Source organism: Elgaria multicarinata, chromosome 9 (assembly GCF_023053635.1).
Source record: "Elgaria multicarinata webbii isolate HBS135686 ecotype San Diego chromosome 9, rElgMul1.1.pri, whole genome shotgun sequence".
Classification (NCBI taxonomy): domain Eukaryota; kingdom Metazoa; phylum Chordata; class Lepidosauria; order Squamata; family Anguidae; genus Elgaria; species Elgaria multicarinata.
In genome coordinates this window covers 19,128,304-19,154,077 of record NC_086179.1, presented here as the reverse complement: position 1 = coordinate 19,154,077, position 25,774 = coordinate 19,128,304, and the positions used below count along the sequence as shown (strand labels likewise).

The 25,774-nt window shown below is 42.4% G+C and overlaps 1 protein-coding gene across 1 annotated transcript in view; it reads right to left on the bottom strand.

The window, feature by feature from the left end:
• Positions 1-17,133, bottom strand: part of BID (BH3 interacting domain death agonist) — a 31,165-nt gene extending 14,032 nt beyond the window's left edge. The window contains exon 1 of the mRNA XM_063134865.1: positions 17,051-17,133. The gene's annotated coding sequence lies outside the window, so the exon portion shown is untranslated. The remainder of the gene's footprint in view (positions 1-17,050) is intronic.
• Positions 17,134-25,774: the final 8,641 nt, after the last annotated feature.

Genomic DNA, 25,774 nt, shown 5'->3' with positions numbered 1-25,774 from the left:
GGTGGGGGTGGGGGTGGGGAGTTCAGCCAAGGCGGAAACTTGTAATTTGTTTCTGAATTGATATGGAATGTATAGATATATGTGTATATATAAAAGATGTAAAATTTGACCTCTGTAACCAAAACTACTAAAAATAAAATATTTAAAAGCAACAACAACAACAAAAGACAGCACTGAAAGCAATTTGATAAAACACAGCATAAATCTTGGATTGGCCAGGAGAGGCTGCAACACCTTTCTCTCCAGGGAGATCTTCATGGCAAGGCAGAAACCAACCTGGCTCCATCTATCAGCCAGAGAGAGAACAACTCTAGGGAGCTTCCTTCCTTCCTTCCACCCTGTCAGAAATAACACGTAGGGTGCAATTCTATGCATATTTAGATTATTTTCATTTTACAATTTCCAGCATTGCTGGCTGGGGAACCCTGGTTGTAGCCCCCCCCCCCCCCGGTCTACATATACATGGGACTGCACCCTTATAAGAACTGTACAACTAAGAGCTCATGCCTGAGCATGCTTTTTTCCTCCTCTCTCCTCTTCCTTTTTTTCCTTTTGTGTCATGTCTTTAGATTGTAAGACTGAGGGAAGTCTTACAATCTAAGACAGTAATACTGTCTTATTACTGACCTTTGTCAGCCGTTCTGGGAACCTTTATCAGTTGACAAGCAAGATAAAAATTCTTTAAACAACAACAACAACGAAAAAGGCTGCAACAAATAAAATCTCTTCCACCTGGTGCCTAGAACTTACAAGAGTGGAAGTGAGGTGCACAGCACTTTGGGGGTCAACCCACAATTGGAGAACCGCTTCAGAGAAGACCAGTTTCTCAATCACCATCTCCCTTAGACATGGGCTAGTGCTGACCTCTGGCCAAAATGCAGTTTGGTCTCCTGCTGGTGGCTAAAACTTTGAATGTTTTTAATTTTTGTGAACCGCCCAGAGAGCTCCGGCTATTGGGCGGCATAGAAATGTAATTAATAAATAATAATTAAAAATAAAACAAAATTATTTGAACTTTGCTTGCCAAAATGCTGTACCCCACAACCCCCATGACAATGAGTAAAATACTTTTCAGAAGATCACAACTCTGCAAAATTTTTACAGAAACTTATAAAGGGGGGAAAAACTATAAGATTGAAGATAAATAGCCAGGTTGTTCAGCTGCTTTCTAAGTGCCTGGAGCTCCCTCTACAGGAATCCCGAGATGTTTTGCTTTAGCAGAGACCAGCTCTCACCCACCAGGTGCTCTATAGATGTATTGGACTACAATTCCCAGAATCCCCTAGACAGGGGAAGACTGGCACAAATACAGTGGATGGCAAAAGATCGTATACTTCCAAAGCTATGTCTAAAGGATGCGTCATACCATTTCGACTCTCTATTACAATATTTTGATTGGGGCGGGGGGGGGGGGGAGACAAAATGTTACTGATGACAAAATCAGTAAAGAGGGGTGGAACGTTTTCTGCTGCTGTGTTTTTCTGTGGGCCTCGTGTGCATCCCTGCTAGGGGAAGCAGTATGTTTGCTCCTGATCCTGCAAACTTCCAAGGGCTTCTCTGCGACACCCCTTTTTGGTGCACCCAGGGTTTTCGCTCACACAATTACCCTATTTCTTCGATTCTGAGACACACTTTTTTCCCCATATAAACATCTCTAAAAATGGGGTGCGTCTTAGAATCGCGTGTGTGTCTTAGGTGTTTTTTTTCTGTTCGTGGTACTGAAATTAGTGTGCGTCTTACAATCGAAGAAATACGGTATGTGTGTAATTGTGCAGGGGTTTGATGGTGCAATGGGTGCCTCTTGACTAGGTGAGACTGTGTATGAAGTTTGGTCCCATTTCTGCACACTCTCAGCGGTTCAGAGCCATCTCTCCCTTGTCGGAGAATGATGCTGGAAGTGCTGAATGAGCCTCTCCCCTTTCATTGGGATATTGTGGCAGGTTAAAACAGGCTGCTGCAATGGCGTCAATGGGTCAAACAGTGGCACTGCTGGGGCAGGAGGACTGCAGCAGGACAGGGGTAGGGGATGACTCAGATTATGGACAGTAGCTTAATAAACTAGGCACGGTAGCGTAATAAACTACACACAGTAGCTTATTTGTCTGATCGTGTGGGGGATAACAGTAATTATTTTCAAAATAAACTACAGTGTGTAGCTTATTAACCCATCATGGCTTAAAGTGACGTCAGAACATGGCCACTTTGTAATGTTAATTCATAATATAATGAATGGATACAACCACCACCAAGCTGGACACATTGAAAGTTATAATTATCATTTTACAGATGACTATTCCTAGGAAGTATACGTATTTAATAAATACCTAGGTTTTCTTTTTACATGACAAAATTATTAAGTTAATAGGTCTCAGTGCTTTCATTTCCCCCCTTAAAATGTAACAATGTAAGGAAATTTATGCTATTCGTCATAATCCTAAACTCTTTCCAGGTATTCTAATACAAAATTTCCAAGTAAAGCTGTGCATTTGTTTGAATGTAACATTCAAACACATTTACAGTCCAACCTTATACATGTTTACTCAGAAATAAGCCCCACTATGCTCACTAGGACTTACTTCCAGGTAAGTGTATATAGGTTTGTAGTCTCAAATTGGTTTTATTGAAGCTTTCTCTATTCATCTACCTTTTGTTATTGGGGGGAAAACATTTGTGATATTAGTACTTTAAAGCTAACATGCGTTATATTTAGTAAATGAAACCAATTTCTTTTAAAACAGACATGCTAAATCAGATCCCAGTCTTTTCCAGTTCATGATTTTCCACCCATATCACTGTACAAAATGAAACCAAGTGCCTATGTGCAGAAATGCAGACTAGAATGGTTCTGGAGCCAAACATCTGTTTCCATGCATTCAATATTCATACCACATGTCTGACACCACCAGCAGTCAGCAAGGTAAATGCTCTTTTAAGGGCCAAAATTCGTTAAGGAGTCCAAGCAAGGGCCAAGACCGCCATATTTATTCCCAATTTGTTACTTCCTTGTTACTTAGGAGTAGGGATGTGAAGGCCCGGGGGGGGGGGGGAGAATGGAATATTTTGGGGGGTAACTCCTTCCCCCATTTTCCCCCAAGGACTATTTTTGTTTTTTTCTCAAAAAAATAGAAATATTGAATTATGAAATATTTTCTTTTAGAATTTAAGACCAAGTGTTTATATATTGCTGCCCAAATGTTACTCCCCCACAAATGATTTCTAAAATCAATGCAATAACAACACTGATTTTACTGATAGATATTTATGCTCAGTTTCCCAATATGTGAGTAGAGTGACCACTGTGTATTGCCAGTTTGGGAGGTTTTTTTTCTATAAAGTCATGTGCTTCTTATGTTGCAGCAGCCATTTAATATAGTTATAATCTATTCAGGCAATAATTCCAAATTTACTGAGTTTATTTTTAAAAGTTTTAAAATATAACAATTATTTTTATGAGAAAAGTAAGTTATACATAAAATAACTTTAGAAACAGAAAGCAGCATTCTTCAACCTGCTGCCTCCAAATGTTTCAGACTACAACTCCCAACATTCCTGATCATTAGCCATGCTGTCTGAGGCTGATGGGAGCTGAAGTCCAAAATATCTGGAGACCACTAGGTTGCAGAAGGCTGCCTTAAAACAATAAAGTGACTTTAGAGCTGCAAAGATTGCTAAAAAAGCAAAAAAGTTTGTTTTTCAATTTTCTCCAAAAATTTCCAGGGAGGTGGGGGTTTCTGGGAAAGAAAATCAACAGGGAAAAAATGATTTTTTTTGTTGGCCTCAAAATTTCTGGATTTTTTTTTACTGGCAGCTGAGATTGCTGTAAAGGACATTTCTATTGGTGCAGAAAACTAAGGGTTCAAAGGAGTTCATTACTGTGTTGGAACTCAGACCCCCACCTCAGCCTTGTGCTCAGTCTGTGGGGCAGGTTACTTATCCTTTGCCACACCTACAATGGCAGCCATTTTGTGGTGGTGCCCAGGACAATTTCTCAATTTACAATTGTTTTACTCTTTTTTGTAAATAACCCTGGGAATATGATTGAAGGGTAATATAAAATGATGATGGTGATTATAATGATGATGATAATATAAATAAATAAATTGCATATCTCCTCACATTCATCAATGAAAAGCCTCCTCTCTCCTAAATATTCAGGGTCCCTCCTCTATCCAACTTGCAGAGGACATGCAAAGCCTTGCTTTAATACTGCTCCCAAGAATAGCATCATAAGAGTTGGAAGGGGACATTTAGGCCATTGAGACCAATCCCCTGGTCAGTGCAGGAATCCAGACCCAGCCTTGGCAAGAGCTGGTGGCTCCCAAGGTGTGCAGGTGGCTGTGGGGCACTCCTGGACCTTGCAGAGAGCCATGCAGGGTCTTGTGTGGCCGTGTGTGCGATCCAACAGGATCAGCAGCGGCAAGGCCACAAGCACCCTTTACTCCCCGACCCCAGTAGGTCCTTCCCTCCCTGCCAAGGCATGCTGGGAGTTGCAGATTTTTCTTCCCTGTGCAGGACCTGGCTGCTACCCTGTGAAACGGCCGCCGAAGTCTCGGACATCCAAAGTCAAGGCCAAATCTTGCACATCCCTAGTTTAAAGCACCCCTGACAGATGGCTATCCATCATTTGCTAGGCAATTGGTTGCATTGTCTGACTGCTCTGACTACTGGGATGTTTTTCCTGATGTTCAACCAAACTCTACCTAGTTCCTTCAATCTTTCCTCATAGGACTTAGTTTCTAGTTCCTTGTTGCCCTTCTCTGAACTACTTCCAATTTATATGAATCCTTCTTAAAGAGTGGTGATAGTATTCGAAATGAGGTCTGCCCAGCATGGAGTAGAGTGGAACTTATACTTCCAGTGATTTAGCAACTGTACTTCTATTGATGCAACCTAAACTTGAACTGGCCTTTTTTGCAGTCACATCGCTCTGCTGACTCATATTCAAAAATAGATTTGCCATAGCGAACGATAATAGTTTTTATGCAGTGATATTTACTTAGGATAAATCCCAACTTAACTGTTTTCTTTTTCCACTCTCCCTTTTATCTTGGAACAGGAAACTCAGAAAACTCGCCTTTTCCTTTCTTTCTTTTTTTGAAGATAAATAGAACTGTCCTCCATGTGAAAACACTGAAATGTTTGCCCTACCCTCTTCTGTACATCTTGCTGCCTCTTGCCAGAGCAGTTTAAGCATAGCTGAGGCAAGATCAACCATGAAGACCGAACGTTTTATTAGGAAGTACAAACTCTCAACAATGAACTCTACAGGGGAAACCCCAGAGAAGTAGGAAATCACCAGGAGTGATCAAAACAAATAGTTTTAACCTGGGGGAAAAAACCCAACCACAGGAAAGAATTATTGGTCTGCGGCTCAAGCTGTTATTATGCATGATCTTGGATAGCGCCAGCTGCACTCCTTACCAGGGTGTTTCTGAGCCCAATTCAAAATGCTGTTTTTGACTTTTAAAGCCTTAATCCGTTTGGGACCAAGTTCTCTGAACGACTTCCTTCACTCATATCAGCCTGTACCCACTTTAAGATCAGAAAGAGAAGCCCTTCTCATTTGCCCACCCATGAGAGCAATTAGGTGGGTGATCACACAGGAGAAGGCCTTCTCTGCAGTAGCCCCACATCTCTGGAATAAGCTCCCATCGGAGATCTGCCATACTCTATCATTGTAGGCTTTTAAGAAGGCCTTAAAACATATTATTTAACTGTGGCCTTCTCATGATTTGACTACTATTGTTCCTGCTACTGCCATTGTTGTTATTGCTGGTTTTATTGTTAGCTTTTATGGTTTTTATTGGTATTTTATTGTGTTTATATTTTATCGCTTTTAATATTTTAACTGTTTTTACGGTATCTTATTGTTGTAAGCTCTCTTGTGAGGGCCTCTGCCCTGAAAAGCAGCCAAGAAATGTTTTAAATAAATAAATGGAAATCACCTGTAACAAAATAGTTAAGTCTAACATTGTATACACATCAGGTTAAAATAATGAAACTTGGAGAGCGATGAGAGTGTACTTCTGTTTTAAAACTTTTTTTTTCTCATTTTAACCATATATCTTTGGTTATACTTTAACTATAGCTGCCTTGAGTGAGATTTCCTGGTCAAAAGGCAAGGGTGCAAAATAAATCAATCTTAAGTGAAACAAGCTTTAGTGCCATAGGTAGGGAATGGCCACTCGGCACGCTTCTACAAGCATGATTGGCATGAGGTGCTATGACAGGGAGGTCCCAATCCGCCCCCTGAGCTGTGCATGTTAATCTTAGACGCTATGGTTCAGAGAGCCTGTAATGACCCCTCCCATCTGCTGCTGCTTTTACATTGCTAATAAGGTCCCTTTTCTCCCTCTCCTCAACAGCTTCTGTTCTCTTCAGTGTCCCCCCCCCCTCCCCGCACGCAACATCCCTCGCTCTCCACACCAGAAAGAGTTTTGAAACTCTGAGTTTTGCTTTAGAGCTGGTTTGACTTAGAGGGGCTTGGTTGTTTGGGGGAGTGGTCAAATTTAGCCATTGAGTGGAGAGGTGCTAATTGCAGAGCAGAGAGATGGGGGGCTGATGAGCTTATTGAGGGGAGGGGATAAATGGGACACGTTTTTAATATACAGAGAGTAGTATCCAAGTCAACACAAGTGGTCAAGTAAATTACAGCGCACTAACCCAAGGGACCTCTAGCAAACCCTAACAGAATTGGCTGGCACGATGGGATTCCCTGGAAAACTCATTATGAAAACGAACACTAATGCTGTTGTACTAGAAGTCCTGTACCCAAGAGCAACATAGAGGTGAACAAAATTATGCATGGTGTGAAGAATATGGATAGGGACACGTTTTTGTCTTTCTCCCATAACACTAGAACCTGGTGTCATGTCATGGTTGATTGGTGGGAAATTCAGAACAAATAAAAGGAAGTACCTCTTCACAGTGCATAATTAAACTATGGAATTCAGTACCACAAGTTGTAGTGATGGCTACCAATTTGGATGGCTTTAAAAGGGGGTTGGATAAATTCCTGGAGGAGAAGGCTATCAATGGCTACTAGCCCTGATGGTTATGTGCTACTCCCAGGATCCAAGGCAGTAAGCCTATGTGCACCAGTTGCTGGGGAACATGGGTGGGAGGGTGCTGTTGCATCATATCCTGCTTTGTGACAAGATGGACCCTTTGTCTGATCCAGCACGGCACTTATGTTCTTAATGATTATTATAGCACGTTTATCCCACCCTTTAGCCAAAAAGGCAGCTTACAAACATTTTATTTTGAGACAGTCCCTGCCCACAAGCTTACAATCTAAACAAAACAAAAACAAACAAAAAACATGACGCAAAAGGAAAGGGGATTGGGATAGAGGAGGAAAAAAAGAAGACACAAATTCAGGCACTAGATGCTTAGTTGCTTAATATAATTTAAGTAATCTCTTGTATTGACTTGGACGCTGCTTGAAATCACTTGTGCAAATTTTATGGCCGTTTATAAGCTTTGATCATGTTAACATAAGAGATGTGTACTATTTACCATAGATGCAGCCTGCAGCCTGCTGCATTCCAAAGGTTCTGCTCTGGACAGGTTTGTGACACGTAAAACAAAGTGCCCATTCTCCTCTAGGACACTAAATCAAGTCCATGAACAGGGGAACGCACTAGTGAAAGGAAACGGAGGTGCAGTAAGGATAAAAATAACCCTTCAAGCACTGAGGCACTGGATAGTGGCAGGATCGGAGGTATCCAGGAATTGGATCAGCAGCAAGAAACATACACAACACCATGAACAAGCTTCAGGTGAACATCATTCCTTTTGCAAGGAGGCAGTTGTAAAGCATGCGAAGACCTACGCAAGTGCCTCACAAAGTGCGCCTCAAATTCATTGTTCTTTGGCTATTGGGAGGTATAGAAATGTAGTAAATAAAATAATATTTAAAAATATCAGAGGCTCTGAACATCAGTTACTGGTCAAAGTGCTATTTCCCCCATGTCCTACTTGAGGGTTTCCTACAGACATCTGGTTGGCCACTGAAACAGAATTCTAGACCCCGATATGTGTGAGATCCAATCAAATACAGCTCTTATGTTCTTGTAACAAAATGGTACAAAGCTGAAATACGCTTGTTATGTATTAGAATGTGGGGACATATTCCTCTAGGGGAGAGGGTGGTGTAATGGACCACGCTTGCAATTTATGTTTGGAGGGAAACAGATGAGTTGGAGTTTGGAATATTAAGCTAAAGTGGGAGGGAGCACGGAATGACAATTATGGCGATGGTGGTAGGAAATTAGTCAGTTTATTTATTTATATACCGCTAAATATAATAACATCCCAAAAATGCTTCACATACAGTTGAGAGGGTGGAAGGTAGAGGAGATCCACTAGGTAGTAATGGGTTTAGGGAGATTGCCAATTCTAATCCCTTTGATCCCAACCAGACTTCAGTTTATTGTGAACTTGATATCCACTGTTTCTCAAATACTCTTGTTTTTAACACTGGGTAATTGTCAGTGAAACCCATGCTCAAAGAAATTACTTTGATACCTACACAGCGGTGCTAAAAAAGTAAGACTGTGACTTTCTTGATTCAAGAGTCATTTCCATTGTCCAAGGAACTGTAGTTCCAAGAGAAGGCACCCTCACCAAATGACACATACCCATTTTTTCTTTCTTTTTGGATAAAGCTATGACAAACCAGTACAAAGTTGAAATAACTTTGTCGTGTAGGTATATAGATTTCTTGGAGGGAGGTGGGATTAAATTTTAACACATTAATAAATCAAACAAGTTTACATTTGTAATAAACCCTCAAGAGAGGAATCATTTGGGAGAACTCAGTTTTTAACAGTAAAATAAGATAAAATTCTAACACAAACCTTACTCTAAGCAGGCTTAAGAGACTGTAGTGGCCGAGAATGTGAGCTGGGAATTCCCTTGTTCGAATCTCCCCACAACCATCAATTCCCTGGTGGCTTTAAGGAAGTGATGCTGTCAGCCTCAACACCCTCACCTGAAATGTGGGCATAAATCATCAACTGACTTTATAGACTTCTTTATTTTAAGGGCACAAAGCACACATCTGCAGAATTGTGCCATACTGTAACTTATGGATATTTTAACTTATGCAGGATTTGGGTAATCTGTAGTATTTTTGCCCCAGCTGAATTTACCACTGCCCCTCAGCAGATACCCTTATAAGGATTGCCCCTGCCGATATGAGACTGCTTGGTTCTCTTCAGCTCTGGGATGAGGCCCTACTTTATGTTCCGTCACTATCTGGCATAAGGTCAGTGAGCTCACAGGCAGTCCCTTCTTGAATCCTGGGTGCAATAACTCTTTGGAACTCTCTTCCTCAAGAAACATGTTGTCCCGCTTTGCTGCTGGTTTTCCGGTGTGGTGTGAAACCTTCCTGTTTCAGAAGGTTTTTGGTGTGGGGATTCAGAATCGGCCTGAACTGGATGCTGCTGTAGTCTTTAATCTTTTCTTGCCCTTTCTCCTGATTATAATGATGATATGTTATTGTTTACTTTGGCTTTTGTTTTATTATCTTTGTTATTGTAGTTCTTATTTATATTATGATTTCTAATTTCTGTTAATTGCCTTCAATTTTAACTCCCTTAAAATATTTTTAAATACAAAATAGAAAGGTTGGATAAATACACAAATTGTATTCAGAATCTAAACACATTTTCTTGGAAATTTTAGATCCTAGTCTGATTGCTGCTTATATATATAGATATAGATGTAGATATAAATATAGACAGATTTTCACTCTTCCTGACATGAACGCCCATCATTTGATTTTATTGTATTTACTGTACTTTTATAATCATGGTTGAATAGTAGCTAATAAATGTTGTAAATAAAATAATTTAAACAGAGCTTTCTTCTAAATTAATACACTGTAGAATGGCAGTGTATTAAAACAATACTTATAATCACAGCCAAAATGAAACATATGATCAAGTCAATAAGCTAAGAATGACTCAGGTAGCAAAGACAGATTTGTTAAGGGAGTAATCTATCAGCACACTCTCTCATTCAACTGCTCCATACCAAGACAAGCACACCAGGGAGCAAAAGTGAAACCAGATCTACACCTCATGTCATGTCAATACAATCCCATCACGGTAACACTATAACCCTCTTGCGTATTTATACCTCATAGCGCACACACAATGACATCCGTTGCAGTATTTTGACTAATATGAAATAAAAAGTGGGAAATAACACTAGAAAAGCAGTATATTCAAAGTGTAATGCACCCTAACTGTTATCAATGCTCTTCAATACTGCTCCCCAGGTGAACTTTCTGGGTCCAACTGAAATGCAAAAGATAAGCTGCTTGCTTCAAGGCACAAGAGAGTCTAAGAGATCATAGTGATAGCAACTATATTACAATACAATGCCTTCATGTCTACCTGAAGTTGAAGATTTGGAGTACCTTAAGGCTTCCTCTTATACTATTGGTGCATGCTTATCATTTCATTGTGTGTGTTTTTTGTCTAACTATACTTTTCTATCAAAGTAACAGAAAAAGTCAAGACCCCTTACAGTAAAAATAATTCAACAAAATACTGAAGTTACATATTCAATTAAAATATGAAACAATAATTAAAACAAGAGGGAACAATACTAAAACATCTGAGACAACAGAGGCCTGTTATATTTTTGCTTTTTTTGGTATTTTATAAGCTGAGAACAGATTCTTTAAAGGAGTATATAGATTTAAAGAATACAACCATATGAAAAATCATTCATGGTGCCATTTAGAGATGGGAGTGATTAACTTTATACTGTACAAAATAACTGCTCATAAAGTGGGCCATACAATTAAAGATAAGAGATGTTAAGGCCTGGGGAGGGGGGATTGAAAATTCATTGGGGGGGGGTCTTCTCCCCTTCCCCAAGGTTTCCTCTTCCCAGTTTTCCAACCACCACCACCAGAAATTTAGTGGAACACAAACAAACCTGTTTTGAAATGAAGGAAATGCTTTTTAAGGCAAGGTTTTACTCACTCAAAATGTGTACCATGAAGACTTGAATTCGAACACCATAATACATACACTACTGAAAAGTTGAATGCTTTCAAAGTTATAAAGTTTAACTGGATATCCATATATAATGCTTGTCCTTTATACTGTAACTGTTGAGAATACTTAGGGTGCAATCCTATGTATATTTATACAAAAAATCCTACAATTCCCAGCATTCCCCAGCCAGCATGGCTGGTTGGCGCACGCTGGGAGTTGTAGGCCTTTTTTTCCTGTTTAAGGATGGATAGGATTGCACCTTTAGGCATTTATACTTTTCCTGTGTGCACTTACCCAGGAATAAGCTCCACTAAATACAGGGGGTCTTACCTCTGAGTAAACATGCAAAGCCTGGTAAGAGGTGACCTAAAAATATTTAAATAAAATTGCTGAGTAAATTTTATAAATATGCCAAATAGTACTATTATATATGTTAAGTAATAAATGATGTATTTTATGTTGTTAATTAGGTTTGATGAGAAAAAAAAATATTGCATGTTTTCCCGTTCTCCCCGGGGGGGGGGGAGGGGGAGATGGGAGGTGTTGTCAATGGCTTCAAAATTTCCAAATAGTTTACATCTCTGAGGATATCCACAGCAGCAGCTTCCACAAACTGTGTGGGTTGGTGTTTGCACAAAAAGGCCAGTTGATAAGACAGCCTGAGGTGGGCAACTCTCCAAAAACTCATATGGTCTGAATCTTTTTACCTCAGGTAGATAGTTGCTGTGAACATTGGCCAAGATGGCTGTGGTCTTGCTATCGCCTTCTGGACTGAGGGGGTTAATGCAAACCGCTCTCAAGGACCATCTTAGAAAAACAGCTCATTAGGCACTTCTCCCAGAAGACAGCACCTGGGTAGTTACCAGCTAGGCCCAAGGCCAAGGGCAATTAGCATGGACTAGTTTCAGCTGTGGGGAAAACGCTTGGCAAGAAAGGCTCCCTTTCAAAAGGGAGAAGGCCCGAAGGCCCGAGTGGAGCCTGGGATTGGCTAGCATGAGTCATGGTTCCGGCTGGTCCAAAAAGGGATAAAGGAGTGGACAACCAGGGACCAGCCATCTTCCTGGAACTAAATGCGTGTGGAACGGAAGATCCCCGGCGAGCTGGGTTACTGCTCGGTTTTTGAAAGTTTTTTTGTGTTTTAAGTGCCTGGATGCTCCAGGGATGACTAGCCACCTTTGAGGTGTGATTTATAGTGGGCTAATTTTTGTGTTTACTGCTAAACTTACCCAAATCCTCTTCCCTCATCACCCCCTCTCTCTCCCTTCCCTTTACATTCCCTTGTCTGTGCATTGCGTGTGCTTTCGACTGGAGCCTTACGTGTTAGGTTTAGTGTGTGTTAATAAAACGGCTTCAGTCCTTAGTCTGTGGTGTGTGTGGTTATTCTCCGAAGGGCTGGTTAATACCATCTTGGTATGGGGTTAGGGAGGTGGAGATCTGGGTAATCAGACGATTGGTCCAGAGCCTACCTTGCAGGGAGGTTGGGTGGACCCCAGCCTTCCTTCATAGTTGCCAGCTGCTATCCCACAGAAATAAAATAGCAAAAAGCAGGAGAAAAGGTACAAACACTAGACAGAAAGAACAGTCTGAAGACCTCAACAGAATAGTACATATTAATACAGAATATTTAGAAATCAAGATTTCGAAACCACCCCTGCCCATGGAAATCAGAAATAGATACACACTGGAGAGGCAGTATGGTGTAGTGGCTAGAGTGTTGGACTGAGGCTTGGGACATCTGGGTTCTACTCCCCACTCCGCCATGAAGCTCATTGGGTGACTTTGGGCCAGTCAATGACTCTCAGCCTACCCTACCTCACAGGGTTGTTGTAAGGATAAAATGGAAAGGAGGACCCATGTATGGTGTAGTGGGGGCTTAAATCATTAAGATCCAGCAATTTGTGGTAAGAAGGTGCTACTTTGCTCACCTATATAAGTCATTTAAGATAGGGACCCCCCAAAAAAATCAATTAGAAATCAATATGGTGGCCATCTTTCAAAATGGCGGACTCTATCTTAAAAATGGCATAGAAAAGCAGTTGAGGTGACTTTTATAATATTTTTTTGGTCAAAAAATTCAATGGTACTATTTTAAAGTAGGTATTTTAAATGTGAGCAAAGTAGCACCTTCTTACCACAAATTGCTGGATACTTACACAAACAGACCCAACTAGTATCTTGAGCAACTTGGAGGAAAACGGGGAATATAAATGTTAACAACGCTAAGTTTGTTTTTTAACAGCCCCCAGAACTGTTGCTTTTAAATGGATACTATCGTTTTTATGTTTTTGATGGTTTTAAATTTTGTATATTTTTAATGTTTACTGTTTTTAACTTTTGTAAACCACCCAGAGAGCTTCGGCTACGGGGTGGTATATAAAAGTAAACAAACAAAAAACTCAAAGCAGCTGTGACTAACAAATGAAGATGATAAATAAACCAAACCCTCAATATTCCAAACGAATATTTGTTTCTAAATCATCCCACAAGAGAATGTTAATATTTAGAGTACAATAGAGTTCCATAGCACATGTGCAGAACACCAAATACTTCAATTCTCACACCCAAACAAATCCTGGTTCAGTAGACAAGATGAAGTGTCTTGCAAACAACAGACACCTCAAATTAGAATGGCAAAAGGAAAATATAATTGAGGCTTCACCAACCAAACCATCGGGTCAGCGGCCAAAATGCCTGCTTGAACTCTTGTTTATAATGAGAATATTCTGATATTAATTTAATCAAAGCAAAAGTTAGGTCCACTACCAACATAGTTAGAAAAGTATGCCTATTCCTTCAAATAGGAGCAAGTATGGGTTTTCTGTCCTTCCCTCACCTTTGCTTTTATAATGAAACCTACACAGCCTCCAGATTCAATACTGACCAGCTCCCATCCATTGTCAGATTGGGCCGTCTGCTTTGTTTTTGCTTTCAAGTGCCTGCATGTTTATCGGAGAGAAGGTGGTTTTGTGACTGATAAGGGCCGGCCAATTAGCAATGTACAAATCTGTCTTCTGCTTTAAAACAAGTTTCCCCAGAGTCAGATATGTTACAGAAGATGGTTCATGTGCTCTATGAAGCAAAGGCACTTCTCACAACAGGCCAAGCACAAAAATGTATACTTCTGTATACATTCCAGGCTTCTATGAAACAAGTCTTCAAATCCACATGTATACAACAAGCACATACACTTCCTACTCTGCAACTTTCTTGATGTGTTTGATCTTATATCACACTCTGAAAAGTGCGCAACCTAGGATGTTCTATGCTTCAAAATTATAACCATTGAAAGCACAATACATGCAACTTGAGTTGCGCCCAAAGGGTATGGGTGTGCATTGTTTGGCATTTGTCTATTTAAAACAGAGGCGGGGTACTTGTGGCCCTCCAAATGTTTTGGCTTACCACTCCCATCAGCCCTTGCTGACATAGCCAATGGTGAGGGATCATGGGAGTTGTAGGCCAAAACATCTGGGGGGCTGCAAGTGGCCCACCCGATTTAAAATATAAGCTAACAGATGAAAGAGATCCTTCCCCAATCTCCTCTTGCCTGCATTTTGCAGAGATGCGCACACTTCACAAGCAAAGCAACCCATTTATATTGGGTTTCTGCCACTGAACATCAGTACAAAAACCTCATGCTGCCTCACTTGTGGCCAGCAGAGAAGAGTGGATAGAAGCCCATTTCTCCATCTCCTTGCCAGCCCATTCGTCACTGAGGCTTTTGCCACTGTTGCATGTGACACAAAATGAAAGCAACTGAAGCTGGGCAAAGGACAGGAACTCTCCATTCCTCCTATGAAACTTGACAGACTTCTAGCTACATTCTATACAGAAATGCCAGTTCCTAACATATTATCACCCTTTAAAAAGGGAGTGAATAGTTGCATTTCTATGTAGAAAGTACCACACTGTATTTAAGAACATTATTGTGGGGAGAGCAAAACCTGATGTGCCCCAACAGATTCCTGATAACAGATGGCCTAGCATGGAGTTTATAGGATTTTGGGGAGGTGAAATATATGCCTGTATGCCAAGAGGATCTACACTACTGCATCAAAACGGTTTATAATGGGATTGACAACTGTTGGGGCCCATGATACACTCCATATACAGTTTTCAAACTGATATATCCTGCTTGGTGTAGATCTGGCCCAAGAGATTCACTACATCCATGGTATCCTTCCAAGATTCTAATTCTCCCTCTGCACACACATGGTTCTGCCTTTCTGTTTATTGTTTGGTCAAATTGGCCTTACCTGATTCGTCTCTACAGGAAGCTCATAAAAGACACTAGTCCTCAACTGTGATTTTGCCATTGCAGAAGAAACAAAGACAGCACAGCTGCCTTACTTAGCTAAACCCATTCTGTTCACACAGTGGCCTTTTGGAGCTCTTTGCAATCCGTTTTTGTTTTAACCACCCTAAATAATTTGGTGTCATCAGCACACTTGGCCACCTCACTGCTAATTCCTAATTCCGGATCATTTATGAACACGTTGAAAGGCATTGGTCCCACTGATTACCCCCCTCCACTGGGATAATTTACTATTTTTTCCCACTCTCTACTTTCGCTTCTTTAAGTAGTTACTATTCCAAAAGAGGAGAGCAGCCAGGGCATCATAGATACATGCTACAGTACAGAGTAGCTCCTTCCAGCTATATTTTCAATGATTATCCTGAGGTGAGACCACCCCCAAAGCCCGTTCTGACTATATGCACTTCTGTGGGCATCTCTCTGGCAGTCAGCTGTATTGAAGGTTTTGACAAAAGCAAGCATCCTGTTCCCTCAAATTGGCTGGTCCCATTAGGTAACCATGAATGACCTTCCCATGCCCTCCCCCTGTCCTCATCATGAGAATAGGTATTTCATGAATACATCATGACAAGATGTGATGTAGTAGCTAGAGTGTTGGACCCGGGTTCAAGTCCCCACTCCGCAATGAAGTTCACTGGATGACTTTGGGCTAGCCATGGACTTTATGGCTAAGCTACCACTCAGGGTTGTTGTTTGGGGGATAAAATGGAGGAGGTTCACATACATTGCCTTCTGCTCCTTGGAGGAAAGGTGGGACATCAACAAGTAAGTAAATAAACTGTGTATGATGTGTATCCAGTAAATGCCTCCAAATGAAAACAAAAGAACATCTAACAAAACTTGCAGCAGGAAAGCCAAATGATAACCACCTAATACTAAAAATATAACCATAAACTAAGTAATTGACTATTTGGTGCCATTTAATAGCGCCTTGACTAGAAATTTGCCAGCTCACACACTCAGTCTCCAGTGGGGAGGAGGCAGCACCGCTGGAGGCCTGGACAGGCAAAACTGTCCACCACTCAAAGAGGCGGGAACTTTTTCCTCCGACGATTCTGGCACTGTTAGAATCCCCACCAGGAAATAAACGCAAGCCAAGAAATGCAAGCCATCCTTGGGCTAGCATTCCTGGCCTCAGAGCTAGCTTTCCCTGCTCCCTTCGCACCACCGACCACTCCCTCCAACGGGGAGAAAGACATTCCACCGATGGTGGCGAGGAAATGCAACCGCGGCATTCCCCAAGTAAGCCTCCACTATGCCTGACGCATGGTGAAAAGAGGGACGTTTGCATCCAGCGTCTTCTCTCCCTCAAGCATTTTTAAGGGCGCAATCCTATGCACGTTTAGAGAGGGGGAAAAACCCTACAAAATTGCAGGGCTTTTTCTGTCTAAACATGCATAGGATTGCGCCGTAATTGTAGGTAAACCACACGCAGTCCAGCACCGTTTCAGACGACCACCCTACAGCAACTGAGTTTCTATCACCAGGCTTGTTTGAATGCTGCAGGGTTCCGTGCCGCTCAGAAGCCTGCAAAACTAGAAAGGGGTCCATTCCACGTTGCACCCCTGCGTTAGGGAGGAGGCATTGCCAATCGGCTACCAAAAAAGCTAATGGGGAGACAAAAGGAATATAAGGCGCCCATCGCCAAAACATGCGCCCACCGCGCGCCAGAAGAGAGGGGCACTTCCAAAGATAGAGAAAAAGAGAATACACTTACCCTGCAAGGCGGACCGCGTCAGCTCAGGTAAAGCAGTCCCACCGAAGCCTCCTCCCGACTCCTCTCCGGAGGACTGACTTCACTTCCTGGAGCCCCGCTATAGCTGTGCGCCCGCCCCTTCCACGGCGAGCAAACCCCTCCTCCGAAGTGGCAACGGCGCTCTTTTTATCTGCTCCGCTTCTTACCCCCGCGCGATGAGTTGTGCATTAGTCAAGGGAAGCGATCATGGGAAAGGCGAGAAGTTCTAGTTCAGCGGTTTCCCACCTGGGCTTCCTCGCCAGCTTTTCACAGCCGTTCTCAGTGACATGGTCACGCTCGTGGTGTGCTAATCTCCCCGTGGGAAAACACAACAAACCCGGTTGACCAGACAGGAAAAAAAATCCAAAACCCGTATTACTTAGGCTGGCCCTTTTGTTGGGCCAGCCAAAGTAATTATGGTTGTTATGGATTGTTAAGGTTTTTCAGGTTTTATTACGTCTTTTAGGCGATTTTTTAATGTTCTTTTTTTTTTTGTAAACGACCTTGGCTAGCTTTAGAAAGGGGGGATAGAAATTAAATAAATAATAAAAAATCACAAGCTTTCGAAATCTCCTGTGTGCTTTGTCCAGAATGGAAACACACCTCAGTAAGAGATGGTTTTCATCTTCCCAAAATGGGGGAATCTAACGTTTTTCCCTTTCTTGTTCCCAGAAACCCTAGGGGCAGCTCTAGGCCCAACCTGTAACCATCACATGACCTATAGAGCCTAATTTGAATATCTGCAGACCCCTCCTCCTATTCTGCTTTTTTGTAAATTCTTGCCTGATGAACAGATCTGGAGATCTCAAAAGCTTGCACATTTTGCTCAGTTAAAGACATCTTAGCTGCAATGCTCTAAGGAGAAACAAGCTCCTTTGAATTCAATGTGGCTTACCCAGGTACACACACACACACACACACACAGAGGCAGCCTTGTGTTCATGGCACGCTGCCTCTGATATTGGAGGTAGCCATCATTAGTAGCCATTGATAATGTTATTCATTATGACTTTGTTTAATCCTCTTTTAAGCCATGTAAGATGCTTGTCATCGCTACTTCTTGTACTGTGTGAAGAAGTATTTCCTTTCGTCTGTCCTGAGTCTCTCAGCTTCATTGGATGACCCCCCAGTTTCTAGTAATATGAGAGAGAGAGAGAAAAACATTGCCGTATCCAACTCACCTTTTTTTCCTAAGCTAAAAAGCCTCAAACATTAACATTTCATCATATGAAAGTTGCTCCAGCCCCCTTTTCTAAACCTTTTCCAGCTCGACAGTATCCTTTTTGAGGTCGATCAGCATGCATAGGATAAAACAATAGTTCTGTTTTTAGTTGTTAACCCCTGTTTTTAGATGTGGGTGTAATGCAGGGGTCCCCAACCTTTTTGGGTCTGTGAGCACATTTGGAATTTTGGGAGAGTGTCATGAGTGCTCTCACAAAATGACTGCTCTGGGGGGGCTTGCACATTCACCAAATGGCTCCCATAGTGGGTGTAGCCAGTCACCAAAAAATAATATTTTTTAAACAATTCCCAGAACATAAAATGGCAAGACTTGAAGAAAAAGACTTGAAAAAAAAGAACACATTTCACAGAAAGCAAACTGAATGATTCTCTGAGAAACACACACATAAATATACATATCTCTCTCTCTCTCTCTCTCACTCTCTCTCTCTCTCTCTCACACACACACACACACACACACACGCACACGCACGCAGGGCCCTAAGGCATTGTAAATAAAGATTGGGTTGGAGGCCTGCACTTCATTTTGCAGCGAGCCGGGCAAGCGCCAAGCGAGGTGCCCACAGGCTACACATTTGAGCCCCCTGGTTAAAGATCACACAAGGGCCCTTTGTACACCTAAGGGTTACCCCAGGAAAATGGAGGGATTGTCCCTGCCTGCTCCCAGGATCCCCTGTGTGGCATTTGGATGCACAGGAATGATCCAGGGACAATCCTGGGGAAAAAGGCAGGTGTAGAAACGGCCAAGGTCAGTTAAACCCAATTCAAATCACCACTCAGTCCCAAAGCCCACTGGGTGAACATTTCCGTCTATCAGCCTAATGTACCTCACAGTGTTGTTGTGAATATAAAATGGGTTGGTTGGGTGGAGAAACACATATGCTGACTTAACAGCCAGATAAAAATGTAATACATAAAACGGGTTGCAGAACAGTCTTCAAATGGGATCTAAAGGCCCATTTCTTTCAAGACACTTTCTCTTGATGGATATTGGTTGCTGCTGTTTTAAATTGGTTTTACGCTTGTTGAAAATAGTTTTGACTATTTTTAAGGTTATTACAGTATGTTATTTTAATTGATAATTTTACTGTTGTCAGAGACTCTACTGTCATTTCATGTTTCATGGTATTTCAATATGTTATGATTTTATTATTATTATTATTATTTATTTATATAGCACCATCAATGTACATGGTGCTGTACAGAGTAAAACAGTAAATAGCAAGACTCTGCCGCATAGGCTTACAATCTAATAAAATCATAGTAAAACAATAAGGAGGGGAAGAGAATGCCAACAGGTACAGGGAAGGGTAAGCAGGCACAGGGTAGGGAAAAACTAACAGTAGAAAGTAACAGTAGAAGTCTGCACAACATCAAGTTTTAAAAGCTTTAGGAAAAAGAAAAGTTTTTAGTTGAGCTTTAAAAGCTGTGGTTGAACTTGTAGTTCTCAAATGTTCTGGAAGAGCGTTCCAGGCGTAAGGGGCAGCAGACGAAAATGGACGAAGCCGAGCAAGGGAAGTAGAGGCCCTTGGGCAGGCGAGAAACATGGCATCAGAGGAGCGAAGAGCACGAGCGGGGCAATAGTGTGAGATGAGAGAGGAGAGATAGGAAGGAGCTAGACCGTGAAAAGCTTTGAAGGTTAACAGGAGAAGTTTATATTGGATTCTGAAGTGAATTGGAAGCCAATGAAGAGATTTCAGAAGCGGAGTAACATGGTCGGAGCGGCGTGCTAAGAAGATGATCTTTGCGGCAGAGTGGTGAACAGAAACCAACGGGCTGATGTGAGAAGAAGGAAGGCCAGAGAGAAGAAGGTTGCAGTAGTCCAACCGTGAAATAACCAGTGCATGAACAAGCGTCTTGGCAGAAGAGACAGACAAAAATGATCGAATCCTGGCAATATTATACAGGAAAAATCGACAAGATTTAGCTACTGCCTCAATATGAGGAATAAAGGAGAGCGAGGAGTCGAAGATAAAGCCAAGGCTACGAGCTTCCTTGACCGGAGTAAGCGTAACATCATTGACAGTAAGAGAGAATGAGAGATGAGGAGATTTTAATAACTTGTTGTGTTTTTGATGCCTACTTGGGAGGGCATGGCCCAAAAAGGCAGCCTAGACTCTCTTAAATAATTAATAAACCCATCTTCACATCAGGCTCTGTCTCCAAAGAGGCATTCTATCCTGGGTAGAATAACAAAGGATGTCTTTTCTTAAGGCAGCATCTGCCACCCATGGCTTTGAAGTTGCCCATCAACTGCTAGTACTAAGCAGGCACACCGGTTTTGCACATATGCATATAAATTTGCATATGCAAATGTAATGCAGATTGGTGTCCGCTTTCTTGGCAATGCATTTCCTCTTCTTTGGGTAACACATGTGACCAATGCAGTTTCCAGACATTCCCCTATCATTAGTCAAAGTGAACCAGCTGATATTGAGTTTCAAGAAAGAGCAGCTAATTATTGGCTGTTTAATTTTATTATTATGGCATTTTTGTTGTCGGGGAGGAGGAAGATGCCCTTGTGGGATTTTCTGCCATAGGTGCCAAAATAATTTGACTGGTCTTGGGTAGTATGTACTTTGATCTTTGTGTGTGTGTGTGGGGGGGGGATTTGCTACTCCACCTCAGGCATAAAATCTCTTCGCCTGACCCTGTTTCCAGGGATTCTATGACGGGCAAGTCAAAAAACAGGAAATTTGAAAACCACAAGGTCTGAAGAGAGCTGTGGCTGCTGGCTTGCCATTATATTCATCAGGCCAGATGTTGTTGGTCCAGAATGACTGGGAGATTTTTCAATGGGATCTAGGAAACAGTTGGAGGTCTTTTTTGAAAAATTTGAATGGGCGAGGCCACACCACAATATAAAAGATGACACACCTTCTCCCAACCTAATGGGAGTGAGAGATGCAGGACTGGCCTTCGGGGTGGGCAAGCTGGACAATTGCCAGGGGTGGTGAGCTGCGGGAGATGCCAAGCTGAGCATTTCTGGCTGTTTTTCTACTTAATGTATGTCTGCGGTGAGCTAGCGTGGCGAAAAGCAAGTGTCTGTAACCTTGTTTTCATGGTTCTACAGGTAGTTTGAGTAACACGGCAAAACTGCAGGGCTGCCCAGAGTGGGGTGGGAGGGGGGAGCAACTGGGTCAATTTTGCTCCAGGCCCCCACAAAGCAAACCCTCCCCGCCACCTCAATTCCTGCATGAGCTATTGGACTCTGCTACATTGCTCACCAGAATTCTTGGTATTTTGTTTAAAGTTTTCCATAAAAAGAGGAAATGTAAGATGACACTGAATCTCAACATGTAATTGTGACATAAAGTAGGGTGATGCCAAGGGGGGGGGCAAACTGGACTGGGCTCCTTTCTTTAACAGTTGTATTGAAAAGGGAATTTCAGCAGGTGTAATTTGCATGCAGGCAGCACCTGGTGAAATTCCCTCCTCATCACAACAGTTAAAGCTGCAGGAGCCTTGCCCTCTTTTGTATCTGGTCACTAGAAAAAGGAGGGCAGGGCTCCTGCAACTTTAACTGTTGTGATGAAGAGGGAATTTCACCAGGTGCTGCCTGCATGCAAATGACACCTGCTGAAATTTCTCTTTCTGTACTACTGTACTACGCAGGAACCCTGTCCTCCTTTTCATATGGTTACCCTACTTAAAGGGACCTCTCCTTGGCCATGATGAAGTAAGTGTTTTATGTAGTTGTGTATGAAACAGAATAGATGCTAAGATAGCTGCAAAATGTATCCCTGGGAGGCTGGAAGACAGGGGCCTGCTTAATAGCTAGGCCTGCAGCCCAACTGTGACGGAGTCTAAACCATGGTAAGGTATAATCTTTCTTTGTGTCTGGGTGCAATAGAAATTAGGTTGGTCAAGCAGGCTTTTGATTGACCCATGCCAAGTAGCCCCTTTTATGGAGTTGGCTGTAAGGAGAGAAGGAACAGGGAAGGCTTTAAGGAGGGATTCTGTGACAAGAGCAGGCAGCCTGTTCTTGTCACAGAAAGAAGTCCAGGCCCACTGGGGAAAGAGTGAGTGAGTGAGTGAGTGAGTGAACATGATGGAAGATTTCCAGGCAAAGTGCCATTGGAGAGTAATTTTCTGGGGCAGTTACCACAGGGAAAGACATAGGAGTTGTGCGAGGCCAGGCCTGAAGGGAGGAATCCTTCCTGAGTGAGTAGTGGAGAAGGCTGGCAGCAAGCCACAACCAGAAGACCTGTGAGAATGAGCCCCAGGAAGCAGAAAGAAGCTCTGCCACAAATTGGAGGAGGTACTCAGGAGAAGAACAACCCGATCCCTAATTCCCTTATCCCCAAATAGGGAAAAAATGAAGCACACCTCTTATTCTGCTTGATGGAGGAGCTGCAGGCGAGAATTCTCAGATGTAGCACATGCATGAAATATTTCTCGCATGTGGCCCCCAGCTTTGTACACATATGCATGGGTCCTTGTCGGGAGCAGCAGCAGGGTCCCCAGCATTATACTTACACCGGGCCCTAGAAACCCTCTGAGTGGTCCTGCAAAGCTGACAATGGGGGGCAGGGGCATCCCAGGCATCCCTTGACCAGGGCCCAATTCGTCTTGGGGCCAGTCCTGAGAGATGTAACTGAACCTGTTTCATAGCAGTTTATGGTCGCAGGGCAGATTCAATAAATTGTGGGATGCCCATCTTTACAGTCCTGTTCTATCCATGTTCACTCACAGTCTGTGGATCTCAATAGGATTTAACTAGGAACACGACATAAATAATAAATTGTGTGGTACAGTGAATGCACGCCAAGCCCCCCTCCAGACTCCCTCTGCCTCTCTTTCATTGGACAAGGAGGAAGCCAGCTGCAGGCCTATGTTAAGAATCTTGCCTTGGAGCTATTAAATGAACCTATTAAAAGGACAGTTAAGTCAGCCACACCTATGTAGAGCATGGTTTACGTAAGCAAGGTTCAGCAGGTAATACACCACTCATCCAAATGCCAGAGGTGAGTAATAACTGCTTGGAAATCAACTGGGGAGTGGAAGCTTTTGTAGATGTATTATTTTTGTTTTCAAAGTGCCATGTGACACAAATAGCTAAACAGGCCAATCCAAAAAAGTCAAGATTTTATTGCTTAAGCCAATGGGCTATAACAATAATAAAATATGATTCTTGAGCATTGGAAAGGTGGCTATAAAATTGTGTTAATAAAATTGCATTTAAAAAAGTAAAATTAAACCAAATCCCACCCCAAAACTCTAACAAAATGTAGCAGGTATATGTGAGCAGGTGGGTTCGGTGGCTGTAAATTAGGGTGACCATCTGAACAGAAGGACAGGGCTCCTGTATCTTTAACAGTGGCACAGAAAAGGGAATTTCAGCAGGTGTCATTTGTATATATGGAGAACCTGGTGAAATTCCCTCTTCATCACAACAGTTAAGGTGCAGGAGCTATACTAGAGTGACCAGATTTAAAAGAGGGCAGGGCACCTGCAGCTTTAACTGGTGTGATGAAGAAGAAATTTCACCAGGTTCTCCATATATACAAATGACACCTGCTGAAATTTCCTTTTCTATGCAACTGTTAAAGATACAGGAGGCCTGTCCTCCTTTTCATATGGTCACCCTTTGTAAATGCTCACCTAATGTCAAGAGTCAGGGCTGTAAGGATTCAGAGGAAAATGGCAAAAGCTGACATTGCTGGGAGAGAACAGTCTCATAATAATACATGGTGTAATGCATAGAATTGCAAATATATTGTACATTTAAACCATTTAAACCATTACCCAGTGTGGTATAGTGGCTAGAGTGTCAGACTGGGAGTCGGGAGATCTGGGTTCTAGTCCCCACTTGGCCATGGAAACCCACTGGGTGAGTTTGGGCGAGTCACAGACTCTCAGCCCAACCCACCTCACAGGGTTGTTGTTATGAGGATAAAGTGGAGAGGAGGAGGAGGATTGTGTACACCGCCTTGGGTTCCTTGCAGTAAAAAAGGCGGAATATAAATGCAATAATAAATAAAATAAAAAATTTCACATACATCATTCTCTCTAGTTCAATCAGTCCCCCAGTATGCTTTAGGGTGGATTCCTGCACTGAGTGGGGGGCTGGACTCGATGGCCTTATAGGCCCCTTCCAACTCTAATATTCTATGATTCTATGTAGATGGGAGCTGAAAAGGAACAGCTTGCCTGAGGCCACCTGCTGAGTTCATGGAAGACTTAAAGCAGACACTTTCTGCTCCACTTACTTGGGAGTAAGTCTAGAAGCTGCACATTTCTGTGCTAGACTAGATCCTTGTGTATAATTATGATAATCATAATGATTATGATGATAACTGAGGGAAGTTCCTTAGAATGTATGCAGAGTGTATTTTCTTACGACTGGGGCATTTGTTTTGGGCTCAGTTGCTTTAGCTAATGCTGCTTTCTTTGAGGATGTGGGTATGGGCCTAGATAGGAATTTCCCCTTTGCACAGGTGAGCTGTGACACCAGGGGAATCCTCTGTTAGAGCAGGGTCAACGAAAGACGCTTTTAGAAGAGAATACAAGGAGGTGCTTTCCTCGCTGACTCACACCACCTCTTACGGTGTTGCAGCAATAGCATGTGATTTGCTGTGGTGCCTTTCAGGATTGTCACATATGAAAGTGAGAAGGTGCTATGGGATGGTGGTGCCTCTGTCTGGAAGGGATGGGAAATATTTACCACCACCATCCCCATTTGGAAAGATGAATTCCTTGTGGAAGCAAAAGGAGGAGCAGAAAACAAAGGCAGGAAAAGGGCTCAGAAGGAGATGGTGAAGGAGAAAGAAATGCAAGAAGTGGAAACCCCCTTTTTGAAGAAGATATGTCACTTAAAATTGTCCCCAACTGCTTCACAGTAGTTTGACAAAATCAGAAGGTCTTAGTTTTAAACATTTGAAAAATCTGCGCTGCAATGCACAGGAATTAAGATGACTGTATTACTTATTTATTTATTGCATTTACAAGGAATCCAAGGTGGCGTACACAATAAGAAAATAAGAAGTGCCGTGCTGGATCAGACCAAGGGTCCATCTAGTCCAGCACTCTGTTCACACAGTGGCCAATCAGCCATTGGCCAGGGATGAACAAGCAGGACATGGTGCAACAGCACCTTCCCACCCATGTCCCCCAGGAACTGGTGCATACAGGCTTATTGCCTCGAATACTGGAGATAGCACACAACCATCAGGGCTAGTAGCCATTAATAGCCTTTGCCTCCAGGAATTTATCCAACACCCTTTTGGAGCCATCCAGATTGGTGGCTGTCACTACATCTTGTGGCAATCCTCCTCCTCTCCATTTTATTACTTGACGAGTAATAAAATGTCTAAATCTGGCAGCCGTAGCAGTTGCATTCACTGTTGACAGTGGGCTTGTTCGCTCCACCATGGTAGGCTGTGGCACGTGCAGGTGGCCATTTTGAATATTCCAGCGGCAACTACAGCTTGTCATGTCATCCAAAACTGGCAAAGATGTGTC